The sequence below is a fragment of the Vulpes vulpes genome, chromosome 6 (genome assembly GCF_048418805.1).
Source record: "Vulpes vulpes isolate BD-2025 chromosome 6, VulVul3, whole genome shotgun sequence".
Lineage (NCBI taxonomy): Eukaryota > Metazoa > Chordata > Mammalia > Carnivora > Canidae > Vulpes > Vulpes vulpes.
The window spans coordinates 47,833,577-47,855,886 of record NC_132785.1 but is presented as its reverse complement, the minus strand read 5'-3'; the positions used below and the strand labels follow the sequence as shown (position 1 = coordinate 47,855,886).

At 41.1% G+C, this 22,310-nt stretch overlaps 1 long non-coding RNA gene across 1 annotated transcript in view; it reads left to right on the top strand.

Moving 5' to 3' along the window:
- The window catches only part of LOC140599309 (uncharacterized), a 33,034-nt gene extending 13,131 nt beyond the window's left edge, over positions 1-19,903 (top strand). The window contains exons 2-3 of the long non-coding RNA XR_012002033.1: positions 4,137-4,247; positions 19,739-19,903. This is a non-coding gene — a long non-coding RNA (uncharacterized lncRNA). The remainder of the gene's footprint in view (positions 1-4,136; positions 4,248-19,738) is intronic.
- The last annotated feature ends 2,407 nt before the right edge of the window (positions 19,904-22,310 follow it).

Here is a 22,310-nt window from a genome sequence, read left to right as displayed (position 1 = left end):
GCATGGAGCCTGCTTCTCCCTCTGCCTGTGTCTCTGCCTCTCTCTCTCTCTCTCTCTCTCTCTGTGTCTCTCATGAATAAATAAATAAAATCTTTAAAAATAAATTTATCCAGCCTAGATGAGTAGCTTGATTAGCTGGCCATGGAGGAATCATGAAATATTTGACTTGTTATAGTCTGAAAATTAAAAAAAAAAAAAGTGACAAGCCTTCATTCTGATCGTTACCAAAAATATCTCTTGAGTAAAGACAAGGATGATACATTGCATAAAACCTATTACTCCTCTGTTGTAGAAGGAAAATGTACTCCTCAAAGGGTGCTATTATCACATCACCCTTTTTCTCATATGCATTGGAATGTCCAGCAATTAGCCTGACTTTAAATGGTACCGGCACACATGTTTCTCTAGGACCAATGCTCCTAACACAGACTTTGCAGTTCACAGAGACCCTCATCTTTAGAGCTTGCAGACTAAGTCACAGAGCACCATGCCCTTACTATCTCAGCGCTCTTCATTCCTTTGTGTGGATCTGTATTTCTATTCACTACCCTCTTCCTTCTGCCTGAAGGACTCCCTTTAGCATTTCAAATCGTATGGGTCTGCTGGACAAATTCATTCAGACTGAATGAGTCTCTATTCAATGTAAGAGTCTCTGTTTAACCAGAATGTTTGAAAGATGTTCTTCTTGGGTATAGAATCCTAGGTTGGTAGAATTTGGGGGTGGGGAGGTGGGTGGAGTATATTAATGAGGTCCCTCCAGTGATTTTTTTTTTTTGCTTGCATTGTTTTTGATGAGAAACTTTCTACCATTGGTATCTTTGTTTATCTATCCTTAACATCTTTTCCTCTGGTTGCTTTTAAGCTTATTTTAAACAATTTGATTAGGATGTGCCTTGTTGTCATTTTTTAAATGTTTATTAAGATTGGAATTCATTGAACTTCTTGAACATGTGGGTTTATATCATATATCAACTTCAGAAAAATCTTGACTATTGTTTCTTATACTACATATATAGTTTTAAGTAGGTCCATGGCCAGTATGGGGTTTGAATTCATGACTTTGAGATCAAGAGTTGCATGCTCCACTGACTGAGCCAGCCAGCTACCCCTCTTCTAATGTTTTCTTTTCTGTTATTTCCCACTTTGGAGACTTCAATTAAGCACATATTAGGCTACTTAAAATTGTTCCACAGCTTGCTGATACTATGCTCATTTTTAAAAGTTTGGGCTGTTTTTTTTTTTTCTTCCTGTGTTCCCTTTTTTGGGTAGTTTCTATTGCTACTTCTTTAAGTTTATTCATCTTTTGTTTGCAAAGTCTTGCTGTTAATCCCATCTGGTGTGTTTTTCATCTCAGAAATTGCATTTTTAATCACCAGCAGTTCAATCTTAGTCTTTTTTTTTCTGTCTTACAGAAAAGTACAGTTATAATACCTGTTCAATGTTCTTGTCAGCTAAATATATCTATGTTAGTTCTGGGTCAGTTACAAGAGACTGATTTTCTCCTCATTATGGATTATATTTTTCTACTTCTTTTCATGCCTGGTTATTCTTTACTGAACGCCAGGTATTGTGAATTTTACCTTTTTTATTCCTATCAATATTTATGAGCTTTGTTCTGGGACATAGTTACGTTGCTTGGAAATAGTCTGAAACTTTCTGTCTTGCTTTTAGGGAGAGCCTAAATAGCATTTCAACAAGACAGTTCTGATTATTAGCACTATTGCCATTTTGAAGTGGAGAATCCTTTTCTTTTTGTAGGATATTTAGTGGCATCCCTACCTTTTACCCACTGGACACTAGCACCTCTCCCTCCATTAAATCGTGACAACAAAAAATATCTACAGGCTTTGCAAAGGTCTCCTGGAGAAAAAAAAATTATCCATGGTTGAGAATCACTGGAATTGGGTTAACTCTGAGCCACCACTGATAGCCAGACTCTCCTGAATCTTCTCCAGTGCCCTGTGAGGCTTTCCAATCTGGCTGGCGGGAACACATTTTTTGCTAGCTGTGTGAGTGTTGAGTACCTATTCCCTCTAATCCTTCATGGTGAGTCTTTCCCCAGGCTCAGATGGTTTCCTTACGCCTGAGTGCTGATTAGTATTCTGCTGAATACATCAGGAGACCCTCTGTGGGTCTCCAGAGTTTTCTCTCTGAGTGGCTCTCTCTTCTCTGCTGTTCTGTTCTGCAAATTCTAGCTGCTTGGTGTCCTTAGACTCCTAACTTAGTCTTCTCAATTTAGGGAGACTGCTGGACTCTCCTTGTAACCCCTCTCCCCAGAAATGCTTCCAAGGCAATAACTTGGGAAAATAGGTTTATCTTGCTTGTGTCCCATCTCTTGGAGATCACTGGTATCCCTTGTTGCCTGATATCCAGTGTATTGGGTTAAACTATTATTTTTATATAATTTATTCAGTTTTCTGGTTGTTTTACACTGGAGGATCAATCTAGTCACTGTATTGAAGATATAAACTTGTTGCCTATCACATTTGGCATCAGCTCCACCTCCCACCCTGTTTGACATACCTTGCAGTTATGATTTCTTGACAAATAAGTTTAAATTTTATGTAGTCAAATCTATTGATCTTTTCTTTTGCAATTATATTCCTATAACTTTTATGTTTAAAAAGTCCTTCCCATACAAACAAAGGGCTGCAGAAGGGGAGGTGATGGGGTGACTGGGTGATGGGAACTAAGGAGGACACTGGGATGCGATGAGCACTGGGTGTTATACTATATGTTGGCAAATTGAATTTAAATTTTTAAAAAAAGAAAAAAAAGTCCTTCCCATCCAGACACTACATAAATATTTAGCTATATTTTCTTCTAGGTTTCTCTTTTAGGGATTTAATTGAAATTCTTGTCTCCCCAATGCAGTTAGAATTTATATCAGTGAATGAAGTGCTGAAGCAAGTATTTAAATGAATCTTTACTCCCAAAAAACTTCCTGATCTCAGCCCTTTTTATGGAATAGCTCATCCTTTACTCACTGCATTTTTAAAAAATGTATTTAATAGATCTTAGGTTCTTATTCAGGAAGAGGATCTGTGTCTGGGGTATCCATTTGTTTCCCAAATCTGAGCATCCATTCTCAGGCCTAAGATATTTTTTGACTCACACATTTCAGTATACTGAACATATTCCAAAGACTCTCTGACATTTCCCACTTCCTTAGCCAGGGAGCTCCTGTGGGGAACAGGGGGTGGACCCCTGCAAGGGCCAGAAAGGAGCTATTTGCTGTCACCCTTGCTTCTCAGACACCTCACCCATGGTCATTGTCTTGTAGGCTTAATAAAACCACCTGCCTCATATAACAGCTTTTCCATACCAGCACACACATTCACTCACACACACACACTCTCTCTCTCTCTCTCTCTCTCTCTCTCTCTCATGCGCTGGCGCATGGTTCTATCTTGTCAGTTTATCACCCCCTCTGCCTGTCACTCTTTATCAGTTGAAGAGCCAAAGTAAGGAGAAGGTGAGAAGAGAGATTGCTGGTGCATATGCAACTGTCAAAAATCTAAATATAGGTCATATGAGTGACTAAAAATCATCTCCACAAATTCCATCTTTCCTCAGCACATTTTCTCCTATCTGTATCTCTAATTTGCTCTTTGTTTTGCTTACTTCTTTTACTTCTGTTTCCTTTCACTCCCCTACCTTTCTGACCACCTCCTCCCAGCAGGCATATACAGAACTTTCCAAGGGGTCATAGGACTGTTCACACATATTCTGATTCTTATTCTTTCATGCACACGGTGAGATTGAATTCAGTCATATTCCAGTGACATGCTTTGGTGAATGAAAGATGAGCAGAAGTTTAAAAAATTAGTGTGTTATTTGGCATAGGGCTGGGCAACATTCCAGAGGGTTGGGTACTCCATCAGCTTGGGTCCCAGTGTGTAGATGACTTAGAATAGAATCCTCAGACAGTAAAGAAGAACATGTCATACAAGTGAGAGACAAATCTTAGCTTGAAGCACTGAAATGTGAAGGATGTTACCAGGGCATAATCTAGCCTAATCTGGACTGATAGATAGTATAGAGACTACTTTTAAAACAAAACAGTGAGACATAGGGATTTGTGAATCATGTCATTGTGTGTATACCTGCTACACGGTATCTTTGTCATCTCCCAGGAACCTGGATGGATGGAGTGATCAAGGATGGTTTTGTCAAGGAAAATGAAGATAGCTTCCTTCTTCCTCATCCAATCAATGGAGCTGCAGGGAGCTCACAGCCCAACAAGGGTAAGCTAACAGAAATGAATGTATTAAATCGGAACTGTCCTTGTACCTTGGATGCACATAGTACAGGTGCTTTTCTTAGTATAGTTGGCTAGGAAGAAAATCATAGGCTTGTTTCCTGTGGGTCAATTGTCAGTTCAGTGTTTATGATAGACACTTGGGGTTAGTATGCCAGGATGTAAAGATTAGTTCTTGGCCTAGTTTCCAGTGATCTTGCAGTTTTGTACACTTCCCCAGCAGGTGTTCTGTGAAAGCAGAAAAAGAAATAAAGAAATTCCAAGCAGATGCTTAATCAATAGTAAGCGCCAGCATTTCTACATCTTATCTCAGGTCAAAAGCAAGGATCAGCATATTTAATTTTGGCTCAATTGGGCCTTTGTGATTCAGGGGTCTTTTCCATTCTGCTTCCCTGTCTGCAGTGTTCGAACTAATAACCTTATTAGGTAAATTCTGCAGCTCATCTGGTTAAATGGTGGTCATTTCTTAATTTAATGAGTTATTTCAAGGGTTTTTCATACAGATTTCACCGTGCCTTATTGATCCTAGAGATTATATTCTAATGCTTTTGGCTGGTTTTTGCCATCACCCCGTCATAGCTGTGGTTAAGCTTGATGGGCACTAATTGGGTGGAAGGTCAATGTAAATTAGTTACCACGCTGAATTTGAGTCAGTTTTTAAAGAAATGTATTTTAAATGCAAACAGCAACTCAAACAATTCTTACAAAGTTCTGACAGAGGACTTCCATGTGGACATCCTGCTGAGCTGCTGTATTGAGTAGATAAAACTCATTTATAATTAGCATCCCTATTTGCATACAAACAGTTGATGGGCTAAAGTCCTTAAAAATTATTTGCTCTCTTACAGAGATTAAATGTGCCCCTGTAGCCTAATCAGCTGCTTGCCAGAAAACCTCTTTTCATAGGCCACTCTGAACCCTCGTCTAACCTACACAGAACTACAACAAAGACTGAATTAGTGTACTGCAAAGAAATACAATGCTATTGAATGTGTAGCTGGGTGTTTCTGAAATATTAAGGAAAAAATGTTGTAATCTCCTGTTTGCTCCATTCCATCCTAGGAAACTGGAGAGCAGAAATCTCAAATTGATGAAGAGGTTTCTGTCACCTATTGAATGGGTTATTTGAAATAGAGATAGAATTTGAATGGTAGAAAATTTAGAAAATAAGACTTCATACATACCCATGGGTGTGGACTGAAATCAAACAATTATGACCCCATTGCATAATTCTAGGGGCTATACTTACAGAATACAGTGTGAATGGTGCCCCAAGGAACTGAGCAACTATGATTATAAACCTAGTGGAATGAGATCTTTTACTTGCCTGTAGCTATTGGTGTGAGGGCCTGTGTTGCTCTTCCTTTCTTCTTTTCTTTTCTTTTTTTCTTTTCTTTTTTTCTTTTCTTTTCTTTTCTTTTCTTTTTTTCTTTTCTTTTTTTCTTTTCTTTTCTTTTCTTTTCTCTTTCTTTTCTTTTCTTTTCTTTTCTTCTTTCTTTAAAAAAGATTTTATTTATTTATTTGAGAGAAAGAGAGAGAGAGAGAGAGAGAGGGAGAGAGAGAATAAGCAGGAGGAGTAGCAGAGGGAGAGGGAGAAGCAGAGTTTCTGCTGAGCAGGAAGCCCGATGTGGGACCCAGTCCCAGGACCCTGAGATCATGACCTAAGCCCAAAGCAGATACTCAACAACTGAGCCACCCAGGTGCCCCACTCTTCTATTTGACAAGATTATGCTCATCTTTCCAGATTCAGATCAAATAGTACTTTTTTTTTTGAGCCTTCTAGATTCTTACTGTTGGTATTAGTTATGGTTTCAGCAGGAAACAGGTGCATACTCAAATTGGATAAATTGTGGAGAATTTATAAAGGGGCTATTTACAAAGGTATGAACAGGACATATGGGGGCTGCAGGGAAGACGTTGCAGGATGAAGGAACTTGTAACATCAGGACCTGAAAGGGCAAGGGAAGGGTGTGGTCACTAGGACCTGGTGACAGTAGCTGTATGAGGGTAACTGCAAAATAAAACCTGAGACCTTCATAGTCAACACTCAGTGGCTCACTAGGGAGGAAGCCTGGAAAGCGAATTCTCAATCTCGCTTCACTTTCTGCCTTCACTCTCCCTTCATTGCTCCCACTAGCTGAACCCAACCAGAAGTCAGAGGGCAAAGGAGGCTGCCAATGCCATCCACATAGGTGGTATATAAGTTATCTATTGCTGTGTAACAAATTACACCAAAGCTTAGTAGCTTAAAATACCAAACATTGTCTTACGGTATCTGTGGAACAGGAGTCCTGGAGAGGCTGAGCTGGATTCTGGCTCAGGGTCTGTCATGAAGCTGCATTTAAGAAGTCAGCTGAGACCATGGTTTTCTGAAGGCTGGAGAAGTTGTTTCCAGGATCATGTACTCATAGGGCTGTTGGTTGGAGGCCCTAGTTCCTCACCATATGAACCTCTCCCTAAAGTTACCTGAGCATTCTGGTGACAAATCTACTTGTTTCCCCCAGAACAGGTGATCCAAGAGAGGGAGAGAGCTGTGGAGAAACTGCAATGTTTTTATGACTTAAACATGAAAGTTGCATACCATTACTTCTGACATATATCAACCCTAATGCAATGTGGCAAAGGGTTATGCAGGAACATAAAAGCCAGGGAATGGAGATCACTGGGGGCTGTCTTGGAGGCTGGCTACCTGGAACATTTGTAGGGTGTATAAGTGTTGAAAGCAGACGTAGAAAGGCAGATGGAAGATGTCCAGCACATATCCAAGTAGCAATACTTCCTCTCTCCAATGACCACATAACAAATCATCCACACCTTAACTATAGCACTTATGTTGTTTTAAAGTATTTTATTTATGTCTGTCTATTGGAATGTAAGCTCTTTGAAAAGGAGTACTGTGTTTTATTCTTCTTATGCCTTTGTGGTCTAACACAGTGCCAGACTCATGGTGGGTGCCCCCAAATATTTGGAGTTTTTAATAGATGGAATCTATGAGCACTTGGTTGTCTATAGTCAACAATGCATACTGTGACACCTCCATCTCATATGCTTCTCCTTCACCCCTCATGTCCCCAATGTTGCCCAGTACTGTTCAAATACCCACCATTTGCTTCAACGTGGATGGAACTGGAGGGTATTATGCTGAGTGAAATAAGTCAGTCGGAGAAGGACAAACAGTGTATGTTCTCATTCATTTGGGGAATATGAATAATAGTGAAAGGGAATATAAAGGAAGGGAGAAGAAATGTTGGGAAATATCAGGAAGGGAGACAGAACATAAAGACTCCTAACTCGGGGAAACGAACTAGGGGTGGTGGAGGGGGAGGAGGGCGGGTGTTGGAGGGGAATGGGTGACGGGCACTGAGGTGGACACTTGACGGGATGAGCACTGGGTGTTTTTCTGTATGTTGGTAAATTGAACACCAATAAAAATTAATTAAAAAAAAATGCCCTATGTCAGTTAGGAAACTGATCTAATATACTAATTTGTACATAAGATGCTAGTGACACTTAAATTCTGGGATATTTGTATATAACTGTTGTTGTTTTTCCAAATCAAAAAAAGGGAAGATGAGCTGGAATATTAGCAGTCCATTACTTATTAGCCCCAGGGCACTCCTGTGAGTCCTCTGGTAATACTTAGGCTCAAGTTCTATCTTTTGTGTCTGCTTTGGTGTCACTTGAGTGTTACCTTCTGTACTCAAGGACTTCTTTACATAAAGCTCTCAAGGAAAGGAGGGCTGTAGCCATCCATGGGGTAGAAAGAAGTTCCATGGGCACATAGTCCATCCTTTTAAAGCTTTGGACAATAAATACGTTACAAAAGAAAGCCAAGACTATCTAGCCCCCAAGAAAATATTTTTTTTTTCAAGAGAAGATTTCTAATGGTGGACTTTGAGGCTCTTTTTTGGTAAGGCTACAAGGGGAGATGCTTGTGGACAAGGATCTGGTACATGACCTGGTACCTGAGCCCTTGCACATATGGCCAGAACCACTTGAGGAGTATTTATCACAGGTCTGTGCTTAGTGGGTGTGCTGGCCTATCTATTTGGCACCACTACTACCCCTGTTGAAGATGTTCTCTGCAGAGGAGAAGCTGGGAATCATGGTTCTTAAAATCTCCTTCCCCTAAATAGTCCTGGGGTAAAATTTACCAAAGAGAGGCAAGTATGTGGGACTTGAGAAGCAGTTGTAGGCAGAAGTAGGATCCAAGCAACTTTCCAGCAAGTTCGAGGGCAGTAGTTCTAAAACTTCAGGTGCACCAGAAGCATTTGAAGTGCTTATTAGAGCACAGTTTGCTGGACTCCACTCCCAGGGTAATTGACTCAGTAGGTCTGGGGTGTGGCCCCCAAATTCTCATTTCTAATAATCTTCCAGGTAATGTGGATGCTGCTAGTTCCCAAACCATACTTAGAGAACCACAGCTTTAGACAAACAATTGTGTCACTGCTTTCTTTCCCTTGATTTTTATTATGTGTGGGAAACATAGCACTCCATCTGTTTTCCTTAGTAAACTGGACCAGTGCACTGGGCATGAGCAGAAGGGAGAGCTTTCCAGAGTGCTACTGTTTAGGACCAAAAATCAAGAAGGCCCAAATAGGCTTCTGGGACCCACGTGGCTTCAAGGTCAAAGGCAAGGCCCATGCAGTCATGCTCATCTTCAGCTATCAATGAGAAAAGAATACCCAGACCTCTTGCACTTGGGCTCTTCAGACCTTTGTTGTCACCCAGCTCTGCTGGACATGCCAGGGCAAGAAGGCACCTCCCACTACTAGCCCTGGAAAGCAGCCTGGGAGTTGTTCTGAATCACAGCTGATGGTAGGTCCACTGTCATGGTGAGGACATATTTGACTAGTGGGAGGCAGCACAACAGCTGGCTTTGGAGTATGAGAAGGGAAATTGCAGGCAGCTGTTTATATTGCAGAGGAGTAAAGTGACTTCTTTTGAACAAAGGCTGTGGTGAAGCTTGTAGTGAAGTTGAGGCCAAGAGGTAGGCCAGGAGCCCATCTACCATATTGTGCCAAGATTTCAGGGGCTGCTGGTCTCCCACAGGTTCCTTGGGCTACATCTGACAGAAATAATTGTCAGGAAAACCATGTTTGTGTGTCACTTTACAGGCTACCTGGGCCTTCATGTCTTGGTGAATTGTCACACTCTCATTGAATCTGGAGGTGACATTTTCTGAAAAGCAGGCATGTTACAGATAAAGAAATTGATGAAGAAGCCAAGTAGCATGACCAAGGTCACAGAGTTGGTTAGTGGGAGAGCCAGGGCCACAGCCCAGGCCCCTGACTCTGAATTCCAAATTCTACACCAGGTGGTGGCCTCTAGCCCCCTCTGGGAGCTGTGGCTCCAAGATTGGGAGGAACACAGGGAGGTAGGAGTTTGAGGGTCACCTCTTCTACCTCCAAATGGGAGACATGTGTCCTTCCTGCAGAACAAGGGATATAGGTTGTTTGTTTTTGGTAATTTAAAATTTTGTAGTAATTATAGATTTACAGAGGTTGCAAACATAGTTCACAGAGGTCCCATGTGCTCTTCACCTGGTTCCCCTCATTGGTACCTTCTCACATACCTAACAGCATGGGATGAAAACCAGGAGAGATGACATTTTTAAGCAATAGTTTCTCACATAAACATTTTCCAAACATTAAAAAGTAGGCATTTTCATTACCAATTAATTTGGTATGTGCCCTTAATGTTTCAGGACACCAAATAGCATGAAATATCCCTGCTGGGGAAGGAATATTCTAGAATTCCTTTGGCAAACTGGCCCCAAATCATGTTTCAAGGTCTTCTCACCTCAGAATTGTCTTATGTCTCCTCAATATGAAAGACACCTATGCTTTTTGGAGACATTTTATAAAAAGACAAGTTATGAGAAGGTCGGTGGATATAGCAAACTGGGCAGACCTTTCCCGAAATGTTTGTGTACTAAAGAGGGCAGGGTTTGGAGCCAGTCGGATCTGAATCCGAATCCTTATAATCAGTCATGCACCAACTACTGACATTTCTTCTAGCATCGTCTTAAAATGTTAAGTAAAATTAAAAATAATTCTTTGCATTGTAACTTTTTTTACATACATCAGTTTTACTGGAGTTTATAAACCGCTAAATCATGATGCTTTGCACTTTTTTGCACTTGCCACTATGGTTTGATGATTAGATCTGGAAACTTGTTGAAGCACAGGTAGGCTGGCTTCAAAACAGTAAAATTCAATGACTATGCAAGGCATAATCTGCCAATTTGTAGTCATTAGAGAAATTAAACTCGCTGGTAAGCAAAAGCAGGTGTGTCATCCTAGCAGTAGGACATGAATGTTAATTTGGAGTCTGGTAATCAGTGTTATATTGTCCACCTTGAAACCATTTACTTATGCCTTAGGTTTGAATACTAAGAACCTGCAACATGAATGCCTTTAAAAATCTCAGATGCTTCATACTTGGTGGGTTTCAGAGCCTTCTAGGAATGACCTTATATCCCTAAGATAAGCATAGCTTTCACACTTATTATGTAGTAGATGAAAGGATCAAAAACAACTATCCCAGTCTGGAAAAAACATGCTGTTTTTTTTTTTTTTTTTTTTTTTTTAAGAGAGAAAAATCGACCTAGTTCAGTGTTCCAAATAAAGACAGGGATTATTCAATACAAATTCTGTAGGCGTTGTTGGATGGATGGGAGCTGTACAAAGGTGAACCCTGTGTGTATGCAGGGTGCCTTCTTTGTTCACTTAATGTTATATCGTAAGAATGTCTATGTTGTAATGTTGTATACAGGAACAACAGTGCCAGTTAGAAGGTAGATGTGAAATGAATAAACAGGTTATAGAAAATTTACTGAAGTCAGATGTCCCCATCTAAACCAAGCTATTAATGTTTGTTTGGATTTTGCAGTGACCTTCCGTCTTTCAGGCAGGGCTCTGGGGTTCAGGGAGCACACAGAAAACATCTGTGAGTCTGTAGACAGAAACGGTAGGGGTAGGCACATCTCTTCAATCACGATTAATGTCAGTATTGCATACAATTTCTTGACAGCATTTATTATAACCAGCCTTTTCCCCTGTTCAAAAAGGATCTTTCCAACAGGGCTAGTGTTAGTATGGCCATGTGTCAGCAGCCCAGGGTTGCGTGCTTCTGTGTTTGTGCTGGCTTTCTCTGTGCTGCTGGCGATTACTTACTACTTGATTGTCTCAACCACAATGTGATTTCCAACATAAAAATATATCATTTGTGGAAAGAAGGAATCATGATATGGAGGTCTCAGGATATTCCTCTCCTTCCAATGCTAATGATCCCTAAGCAATTTCCAAAAAGATCACTTTGCTGGTTATAAAAATAATGATGCTGAAAATGGCTGATTCCCTCAAGCGTGGCTCAAAAGCCCTTCAGACAGTTAAGTGCAACGATCCCTGGAACATCTTCCTGAAACAGGTTTACTGCCCAAAACAATTTGGTGTTTTCCAAGTGGCTTTTAGGATAACCTGAGTGACATGGGATTTTATTTATTTGTTTGCTTCTTTGAGGGTGGAAGGAGCTTTCATAGCTTATGTGGTTCTTGACAGTCAGACCTAGATCTTGACAAGCAAGGATTTTCTTCTCTTTGTTTAGTGGCATTGTTATGACTTCCAAGAACTGAAATACCTTGACCTCAGTGTTTTAAGTGGGCATGGGCCTACTGCCAAGTTTGGCCAAGTGTTAGGTATTGCTCTCTGATGTACCCTGAAAACACCATCACACTCAATTACTCTGAGTAACCTAGCCTTGTGGGATGAGTTGTAAGATGGTGGCTGGGCTGTGAAGACAATTGACCCATTATGCTTACCACTGCTGAGCTGTACTGCACAAGAGGCAAAGCTCAGTTTCATTTTCCTGACCCTCTGCAAAGTATTCTATCTACATGCATTAGGTACCCAGAGAATAATATAAAATAGACTCTGATTTTTTCTGGACTTGGATGCTGTATAGACCTTGAACTCTTGGAACAGAAGCATGAAGAACATGTTATTTTTTGTGTGTGGTCTGACCACACTGTGCCCCAGAAATTATCTCCAAATATTTTTCAAAATGTCAAGCAGTGATGTCTAGTCTAGAGTTACTATGTGTCTTGTATGTGTTAAGTGGTCATCCATTGCATCTTGCTGATGACCCTGGGTATTCTTTTGTACAATGATCAGAAAAGATTTACAAAGGCAAAACATGCTGGCTTCTATATTTGGCATCTTTTGGGGGAATCTTCTTTTTATTGGATCATCCGTAGAGCCTTCAGTGAACTAAGACTACCTTTCACCAACTGTTCGTTACATATTTATTTGCCACAATGTCTAGCACAATTGAGTCTGTTATACCTCTTTTTGTTGTAATCGAAAGGACTCCAGAACAAAGTCCCATCTTCAAGTTCTGGCATTGTGCCCTCAGCTCCCATGTGGGCATCAATAAGAACTCACCAGTGAAGATCACATGACATCAAGTTCGGTAGCTCAATGGGCTTCGTGGCATCAAGAGGAACTATGAATTTTGTTTTGTTTGACTATCTTTTGTTTTTTAGCTTCTGTGTGCTTTGAAAATGCAGTGATAACCCAATTTGTGGAATAGAGACCTAGAAAACTCATCTCTAGATCACATGTTTATTTTGGGGACTGCTGGGCTCCAGCTTGCCAGATTGTTTATCTCTGGCTTTCCCTCAGAACTACCTGTAAAGCCTCAGGTAATGTGGAACATTGTGAGTCACCTGTTCTGAAGGTGGGATCCTTTTAGGGCTCCACCTGTCCTGCAGAGTGAGTCCTGTCTGGATTGATGTAAATTCAACAATGTCATCACACAGCTTGAGTTGTAATACAGGCTTTATTGGGAAGGGGAAAACTAATATAGGCCACAGGTTGTTGAGGGAAGAGAAGGTACTAGTCTACTGATTCTCATTGTCCCAGAGAGCGATGCTAGGCTGGGGCATGGTGGGCCCTCGGTGTAGTTCTTTCTTCCAGTGGCTGGACCTCACCACTCGATGGGACTCTCCTTTTTAATTTTTTTACATGGCAATTAAAAGAAAAAGTACCCACTCCAGTAGAGGATACACAGATTGCTTGGCAGTCGGCAGTCTGGATTTGGGCTGCCAGTTACAGGTAGGAGTGGTCTGGGCACATGAACTGTCCAGTACCTAAAGAACTTGGGGCCTCTTTCTGGTGGGGGGGAATCCCGTTACTTGGCCCATGGGGAGCTAAGCTTGGATGAAGCCCCTTCTGCAGATTCCAGTTATCTTATAGTCCAGGCCATCCAGAGAAAGCTCCTGGGATTACATCCAGGCAGTTCTGCCTATTGCTCTACCATGTCAAGTAGCCATGATTTAACAACTAAGAGTGGCCCATGAAGACAAGAATGACTGTGGGCCCAGTTGATTTTATCTCTTTGGTTTTATACCATTTTGTCCATAAATTCAGAAAAGGGACAGTGAAGGAGAGATAAATCATCATGTACCCTAAGAAAACTTACGATCACTGGGAATGTCATGTGATAATTTTATGTCACTAGTTCTGCAGATATTTACTGAGCAACTATGTGTGTGACACTGGCAGTATAGTCTTGACCATACAGTTCAGCGTACTTTATAGGAATAGAACAGATATTCGTGACTGGTGATGGATAATGCTGAAGTCCATGGGGTAAATCTTGGGGTAGGGATGGTAGAAGAAAAAAAAGAAATATTGCATTAGGTACAACTATTTCCTTTTTTGGAGTGTAGCTTGGAAACTGCTTGTATTCACATAATGGGAAAATCCAAATGTTGGTAACAGCCATGTGCAGTGGTATGCTAGAGCTGGCCTGTATGAGCCCACGAGAGCCAACTCAGGAATTTTGAGGGCCAGTTGTTAAACACAGCCATTATACAAAATTAAATGCTCTAGACTTAAAATAAAATAACTTATACTAAAAATAAAGACAATAATACTTAAAATTTATTTCCTAAATGTTTTAGTGCATTTCACGTTATGCTGTTGAGGTTATTTACATCTATTGCCTCTGTATGGTGGAGACGCTACATAATGATGTGCTATTGTGACTCTCTCCCCAGCTCTGTGTTCAGTGACAATACGGCGGTAGCTTGAAATTGGCCATTGTGCAGTCTTTACACCATGGAAATCAGCAGATGCTATCAATTAGGCTTAATTTATAGCCAAAGCTGGGAGAATTTCAGTTTAATGAACATTAAGAGTGAGAAAAATAGTTTAAAACTTAGAAAAATCACATATCAGATTTAATGAGAGTACACCAATTGGGAAAAGAGTTAGGGACTGGGAAGCAACTCCATTTGTCAGTCGCGTTCAATTGCGATTATAGGTTGGCTCTAGAGGCAAGGGTTTGGCAAAAGTCAACGAGAGTGTTCTGTGAGAATGAATTGGCCAGAAAGGAACATAAACAGTATTATTATTTATAAATTGAATGAGATGTATCCATTATTAAAATTTACAATAAACAAATAAGTGCATGTTTTTCTTGTTTGAAGAGCCAGTTTACTGTCCACGTACGTACTATGCATCTGCTATGATGCCGCTGACTGTATGCCAAAACTATCATGGAAGGTGCCGGCAGCAGCAGCAAGGCTGTTCATATAGTTTCCTCTGATTGGGCAGAGGAAGGAGATGGTCACCACTCTCACACTCCAGGGCGTCCTCTGCCCCGCTGCTCAGGGTGTGTGTTTACTTGTTTTTTAGCTGAGCGGTTATGAAACTTCCTATGAAGTCTTCAAGGTCTTTCATTTCTTGTCAGCATGCTTAGTCCACTAGGGCTGCTGTAACAAAGTATCCAAACGGGGTGGCTTGAACCACAGAAATGTATCTCACAATCCCTGAGATCAGTTTGCTGCCAATCTGGGGTGTTCCTCAGCATGGTCCTGATCTCTGCCTGTCCCCCTGTGTGCCTGTCCAAGTGTCCGCATTCCCCCTGAATGGAGGGACACAGTCAGATGTGGTTGGTTGCCCACCCAAATGACCTCATCTTAACTCGGTCATATGCAATGGCCGGATTTCCAAATCAGGACCCTTCTAGAGCCTTCTCAATTTAGCTCTTTCTCTGATTTTCCCTGAATCCGTCATCTCAGCTATTAAGGAGAGATGAAAGTTTTTGCCATGGAGTCACTGGTAGGGTGAAGGTACAGAGTAACTGTGGAGTGAACAGTGTTGTGAGAGCAGATGTGAAAGGACCGTATGTACTGTAAAGCACTCAAAACCCTCTATAATGGTTGGTTTCATTGCGTGTTCTCCACTGGCCTGTGCATGTTTCTCAAAAGCCAGGGCTATGGATTTTACTTCTGCATTCTCAGCACAGCAACTTTGTTTTAAAAAGATCCATTCAGTTAGAATTTTCCTTCTTTTACTCCTTTCCCTCCTTTGCCACACCCTCTTACTGTCCTCAGTTTCAGAGGTCCTCTGTGTGTCACTGATTCCACCTGCTTAACCTTTTCCTTACTTGTGGCCCTGCTCCTTGCAGTCATTCCCTGGAGTGTGGACTCTCTTTGTTTGGCTCAAACTATCAGAATCTGCTCTTAACCAATAACTCTGCTCCAGGTCTCTCTCCAAACCAGCCAGGTTGATGGATTCATCCTTTAAAAATACTATCTGATTATTTTCTTCTTTGCTTAAAATCTCTCAAACCTACCCATTTCCCACAAGATCATATCCAGAGTCTCTAGAATATGAATACTATGCTCTCTCTCTGTGGCCTGGCCTCCGTGTTCCTAAAACCCATCTCCTGCAACCTGCTCCTATGAACTTTATGCTTCGGCACGCTGATTTGGGTAAGAAGTACCCAAGGTACTATACTATGTTATGGCTGCTTCAGAGTATACTATTTGTCTTCCTGGAATGTCCTTCTTTTCCCCTTTCTGGCAAATTCCTTTTCATCTTTTGAGACCCAGTATGAGTTTCCACTTCTTCAGATTCAACTAAGCAGAGTTGATCACTCTCTTCTTTGGAGACCACATGAATTCGGAAACTTTCTTCTGGGACAGCATTCATTGCATGGAATTGTAGTGATTTGTTTGCGTGTTTCTCTCTCAGCTAGATTGAAAAATCCAGCTTTATTCACTTCGTCAAATTAATTGCTTCATATGATGCCAGGGCCTGCAGCTCTGGAATAAATAATGAGTGAATATGAATCTGCTAATTCATTAAAAAAACAAGACCTTTAAACTTTGTGGTTTAGTTACATTATAAATATCGAGGAGTCACCTGCTGTGTGTCAGTCTGCACAGCAAACTCTAAGATCATTATTCTTCCCACTCTACGGATGAGCAAACTGAGGCATAGGTGAGTTAAATTGCCAAGTAATGCGTAAATAGTGCTTATCATGTGTGCATTGAACTCCAATCTGTTTGATTCCAAGCCTTTGCTCTTAGTCACTTCCCTCCATAATGCAATAACTGAAGATGAAAATGATAATGGGAATAAAAGACTTTTTAGGGATAAAAGCTATAGTAACATAAGTATTTACTTAATTTATCCCTTAGGGCTTAATTTGTAATATTAACAACATTTGTTAGTTTAAAAAAAAAGAAGTTACTTGTCTGGAAAAGCCAACTTTTAACAAAATCAAATGGAAAGTAGATTTTCTTTAGAAGTTTGAATCAAACACTCAAATCCCTCTGGAAACTTGTGACTTCCCACCAACAGCAGAGCATGATGACACTTTGCAAGGGCTGGGTTTGCCCTGCCCTAGTTGACTAGGGCATGAGGAGCCTATTAAGGTTTTAGTTTTTTATTTTCTATTAGGACAGGAGTAAAAGTCAAGACAAGTGCACTGTCACTCTTCTTATCCTTTGGTCTCCATTTTAGCTCTATAAGGAGAGAAGGGCAAGGATTTTATTCCCATTTCACAGGCTAGAAAGTGAGGCTCATGAAAGTTATGTGAAGCCATGTGCCTATCCTCCACTATTTTGGCATCTACTTTCTTTCTTATCTGCGTGAAAGCATTTCTTTCAGGACAGATTCCCAGAATTTCAGCAAGAAATGGAGAGCCAAGTATAAGAGGAGCTACTCCCTCTGCTTTAGAAAGGAAACCTGCCCGATTTATTTTTGGTTTGACATTCTATTGCTTGCTGTTTCCTCTCTAGTGCCTTTGTTTGCAGTGGGTCCTCAGCTTTTAGCCTGCCGGTCTATGCATGTGCCTTAAAGTTGACCCGGAGTCAGGACGTTTCGGTATTGACATTTCCTGTCTCAATTTCCTTCCCTGCTTCCTTATGATTAATGGTCAACCCTCCTCCACCTGCATTTCTGCCTTCCAGCAAGAGATGCACTCTCCGACAAGAATTGTTTCCCTGCAGTTTTGTAACTAAAAATAACAATAATAAAAGTCTTCAATTAATCTCTCACCTCTCCAATCTGCTTTGCAATGGTTCTCTGGGTTGTGCTCATGCGTTAGGTCAAGCAACTGGCTGGCCAGTGGAAGAACCTTTCTAAACTGCCAAGAAAAGGTGAGGTTAGCACCTCCTGAGCAGGACACCGTCTCCCTGGGTCAGGATAGGCAGAGCACACAGGAGCTTAGGCTTGTTTTGCTCTTCAAAAAATTGTTTCTTGAAGAATTATTGTGTGCCAAGCACTGCAGTAAGTATGTCATGTCCATCATGGCCTGTAATCCTTATAGATCAACCTGGTGAGGGAAGTCACATTATCTTCATCTTATTTTATTTATTTAATTTTTTAAAAAAGATTTTATTTATTCATGAGAGACACATACAGAGAGAGGCAGAGACATAAGCAGAGGGAGAAGCAGGCTCCCTGCAGGGAGCCTGATGTGGGACTCAATCCCAGGACCCCAGGATCACGCCCTAAGCCAAGGGCAGACGCTCAACCACTGAGCCACCCACGTGCTCCACACCATCTTCATTTTAAAGATGATAATTGAAACATAGAGAGGTTAACTAAACTGCCCAAAGTATACAGTTAGAGGCAGGATTTAAACCCAGGATTATCTTGGTTCGTTTTTGTGAGCCTCTCGGATGTGTTTTAACTTTATTATTATTGTTATTATTATCAGAATTGTAAACACTCACTTGATAAACTGTTGCCAGCCTTTAGTACATGCTAGGAGAGGTGTCCAACCAAGGAAAAAAGAAACCTAAGTAAGATACAGTTTCTGCCTTCAAAGGGTTTTCAGGTAAATGATGCAAGCCTACTGTCTCTCCTTTCTTAAGGAGGAGCTGTTTGAAATAAAGTCATGCCCAATCTCAACATACCAAAGTTCCTTTTCTGGTTTTGACCCACCAGAAGATATTATGTACGGTTAGGCCAATAATTTTTTCTAACCATTTAAAAAATATAATCCAGGTCTCAAATCAATGACTCCTTCATTCCTGTCATGTTTTTTTTTTTTTTAAGTGGTAGGTGGGGTTCAGTTTTGTAACCAGCCGCACCTTTATCATACCTAACAATAGAACAATGCCAGGCCACCCCTTCTGCATGTCAGTAGGTGGCAGTCTGGCTTTGCATGCACGGTGAGCCTGGGATCAAGAGGGATTCAGAAATCCACGTGCTGTGGAAATTCCCATCACCAGCCTTTTCAGGTCTTTCTGGACCGAAAAGCAATGCATTCTCCAAACCTAAAAACATAAATGTTATGACAGAGCCATTTTGAGAAACTGTTACTTTGTCTTAAGTGAGCTAGGGGAAGAATCTCATCGGGACTCTGTGGCCATTGTGGTGTGCAGTCAACTCCACCTCCATCTCCTCTGGGGACACTGTGCCTGCTGGAGACGCTTTCAGATCTATCCCACCTGGACCAGCTCCCTGAAATGGGCCTCTCCTGAATGGCGGCCTCTTCATTTTTCTTGCTCATATCAGAGAATTCAAATAGCTATGTCGTCCTGCTCTAGTAATTCTCAGTCTCCCTAAGATATCATCAGTCATGATTAGATAACCATAGGACTTTAATATAACCTCACCAATTGAGACACAAATAATATTGGTATCTGTGATAGTGATGGCTGACAAGTTTACCTGTGAATTTCTTAGCAAAAAAAAAAAAAATTTGCTAAGCAAACAAGCCCTAATAATGAAATAATGGGATTCCTATTGAATTAAGGGAAGCAAAAATTACATATATATCACAGACTGCATGAATTGTACCATTGTAGAGGTCAAGAGGTAACTTGTAGAACATTCTCTTCATTGTACCAAATTCAGCATCTCTTTGGAAATTCAAGTTAATGATAGTTTCGAGTTACTCTACTTACTAGAAAGAATAAGGGAGCCTTACCTTTGACATCCATAACCATATTACAGACTTTTAACTTGTGGTCTTCCAATTTCTTTAAATTAGTAGATTAACTAAATTAGTTTTACTTTATTTGGTGATCTAAGTAGTTTGATTAGTTTGACTAAATGAGGTTTACCCTATTCTTGAGTTTCATACAAAAATAAGGAATTGATACGATTACCTAATGACTTTCCTTGCCATAAGGTGTTGGGTCAATTTTCTCTTTTTCCTTTCCAGGAAGCCGTTAATTGTGAGTGCCAAATAAGACTCCTTAGGAAGCAACAGAAGCTCTTTAAATAAGCCACTGGAAGCCACTCTTCCTTCCTTTGCTGTCAGAGATGAGCACCTACATCCGGGAATTAAGCTTGAACGAGAAGGAGTCTGTCCTGTGGGCTGCTGTGACTGGAAGTGTTCCGGGGGGGGGGGGGGGGGGGGGGGGGGCCTGTCCTGAAATTCCTCCTCCATGCTACCAGGCATCTAAAATTTGGGCTTTGGACATGGCCCGGACACACCCCAGTCTTTACAATTGTATTCATATCATGCAAATGTTTCTGTGGGCCAAGAATGAAAGCCTTAGGGCCGTCACCACTCACTTTCCAATCAAGGAAGCCATGGAGAGGCTCCTTTGAGAATGTGCCAAGGGAGACGCTTTCAGATGGGAGGAGAGCTGGAGGGTACTGGGGATAAAGGGAAGGAGCCAAGAACGACAATAATGATAACCAAAGCTCTGGCCCTGCCCCCCACCCCAACTCCATCCACCATTATTCTTCCCTTGGTTTTGTGGCCTTTCACTTCCTGAACACACCATCCTGTTTCCTGCTGTAGGGCACCCACCACAGCTATTCCTGGAATCCTCTTTCCCAAGGCCTTTTCCTGCTCATTGACCTCATCATGAATGTCTCAGGTCCAATTTCACCACCTCTGAGAAGCCTTCCTTGATCACCCAACCTCAAATCATCCCTTGCTCCACAGCTACCCCAACACTCTCTATTGTATCACTCTGGATTACTGTCTTTCTAGTACTTATACTCTGAAACGGTCCTGTCAGCCCATATGGTTACTTGTTTGTCTTCTGTCAGTAAACTTCATTTTACTATGAGGCTTTTGTCTTTTACTATGGGACTCAGTTTTGGTAAATGCTGGGGCTGGTATCCTCAGCCTCTTGGAAATATCCCAGCATTAATTAAACATTCAGCAAATGCTTATTTATTACATGACTAGGTGAAATAAGAAAAAAATTAAATTTAATTACCTGAAGACATGGACTTGGAACCAGTAACACGAGAAGGCCAAGAACTGAGAAAAGTTACAGATTTTCCCCTCCTGCAAACTCATGAGTTAGCCTGTCACAATTCCTGTATGCTGGCAGGTGATGGCCAGGTCTAAGATAAAGGACAGTTTATTAGTCACACAAATGGCAGTAGCCAGAGTATCAGCATTGGCTGTAGTTTCCTGAGCCTCAGTTTCCATAAAGATGGCAAGGTAGTATCTGCACACACAGTGGGGTACATTACAGGAGAAGAGGTCTGAGCTTAGGGATCCCGGATCTCATACAATGGACTGTAAGCATACCTGGCCACAGACTGGAGGGAGGCACCTTCATTATACCTGACAGTTAACAAACCTGCCCTTTGCCTTTGAGGGAGATATACTTACTTGCTTGGTTTCTTTCTTTCTTATGTTTTTAAAGATTTATTTATTTATTTTAGGGCGGGTGCAGAGGGAGAGCCAGAGTGAGAGAGAGATAGAGAGAAACTTAAGCAGACTCCGTGGAGCCCAATGTGTGGCCTGATCTCACGACTCTGAGATCATGACCTGAGCCAAAACCAAGAGTCGGAGGCTCAACTGGCTGCACCACCCAGGTGCCCCCCAGGGAGATACTCTTTCTTTGTTCAAGCATGTTCATTCGAGGATGCTTGATTGGATAAAACTTCTTTGAAAAGACAGTCCATGAAGAAGGCAGTCAGATATTCAGAAATGTGGGAGATATTCAGAAATGTGGGAGGTCCATGGGAAGTTGCCTCCAAATAAGACCCATCTTCCTGGTTTATCTTTCACTAACAATCCCTTTATCCTGTGTTTCCTTCTCATCCCAAGGAAAATTCAAATAATATTTATCTTATACACATTCCCTTCTGTAGGGAAATAGCCTATGAATAAGTAAACCCGTTCTTGCTGAGGAATTTCTATGTGGTTCCTGCTTTTGGAGCCGTGGAGCTTTCATTCTCAATCTGGGGTGCCCGTCTGTCCATGGCTTTCTGGAGTGCTGAAGGGTAAAGCATGGGGGTAAAAATAGAACACTTTTATGCATTATAATTTCTACTAGAAAAAAATGGAGAAAGGCCTACTAGCTTTCTATTAAAATAAACATGGCTATATTATGCACTGGAGCAAAATATTCTCCAGGATTTTAAAGATAAAGCAATAATTTCTTTAGGCAGTACTGCTACCATCCCCTGCCCCTGAGCACAACTTTTTTCTGCCACTTGAGTGGGAAATTTTAAAAGCCCTTTTAAAAAGCAGCATATTGCAAACTATAGCCCAGGATCCCTTAATGGACCATAAAATCAATCACGTGGGGCTTGACTGACAACTAATAATAATAATAATAATAATAATAATAATATACAATAGAACGGGCAATATCAGAGGGCTTCATAAATAGAAGTATAATTTTATTGAACATTTATATCAGGGTGTGTGTGTGTGTGTGTGTGTGTGCATGTGTGTGTGAATGGACCGAGTTGCAGTGTTAAATGTATTTCTCTATGGGCTTCAGTTACAAAAGTTTAAAAGCTACCACTGCAGA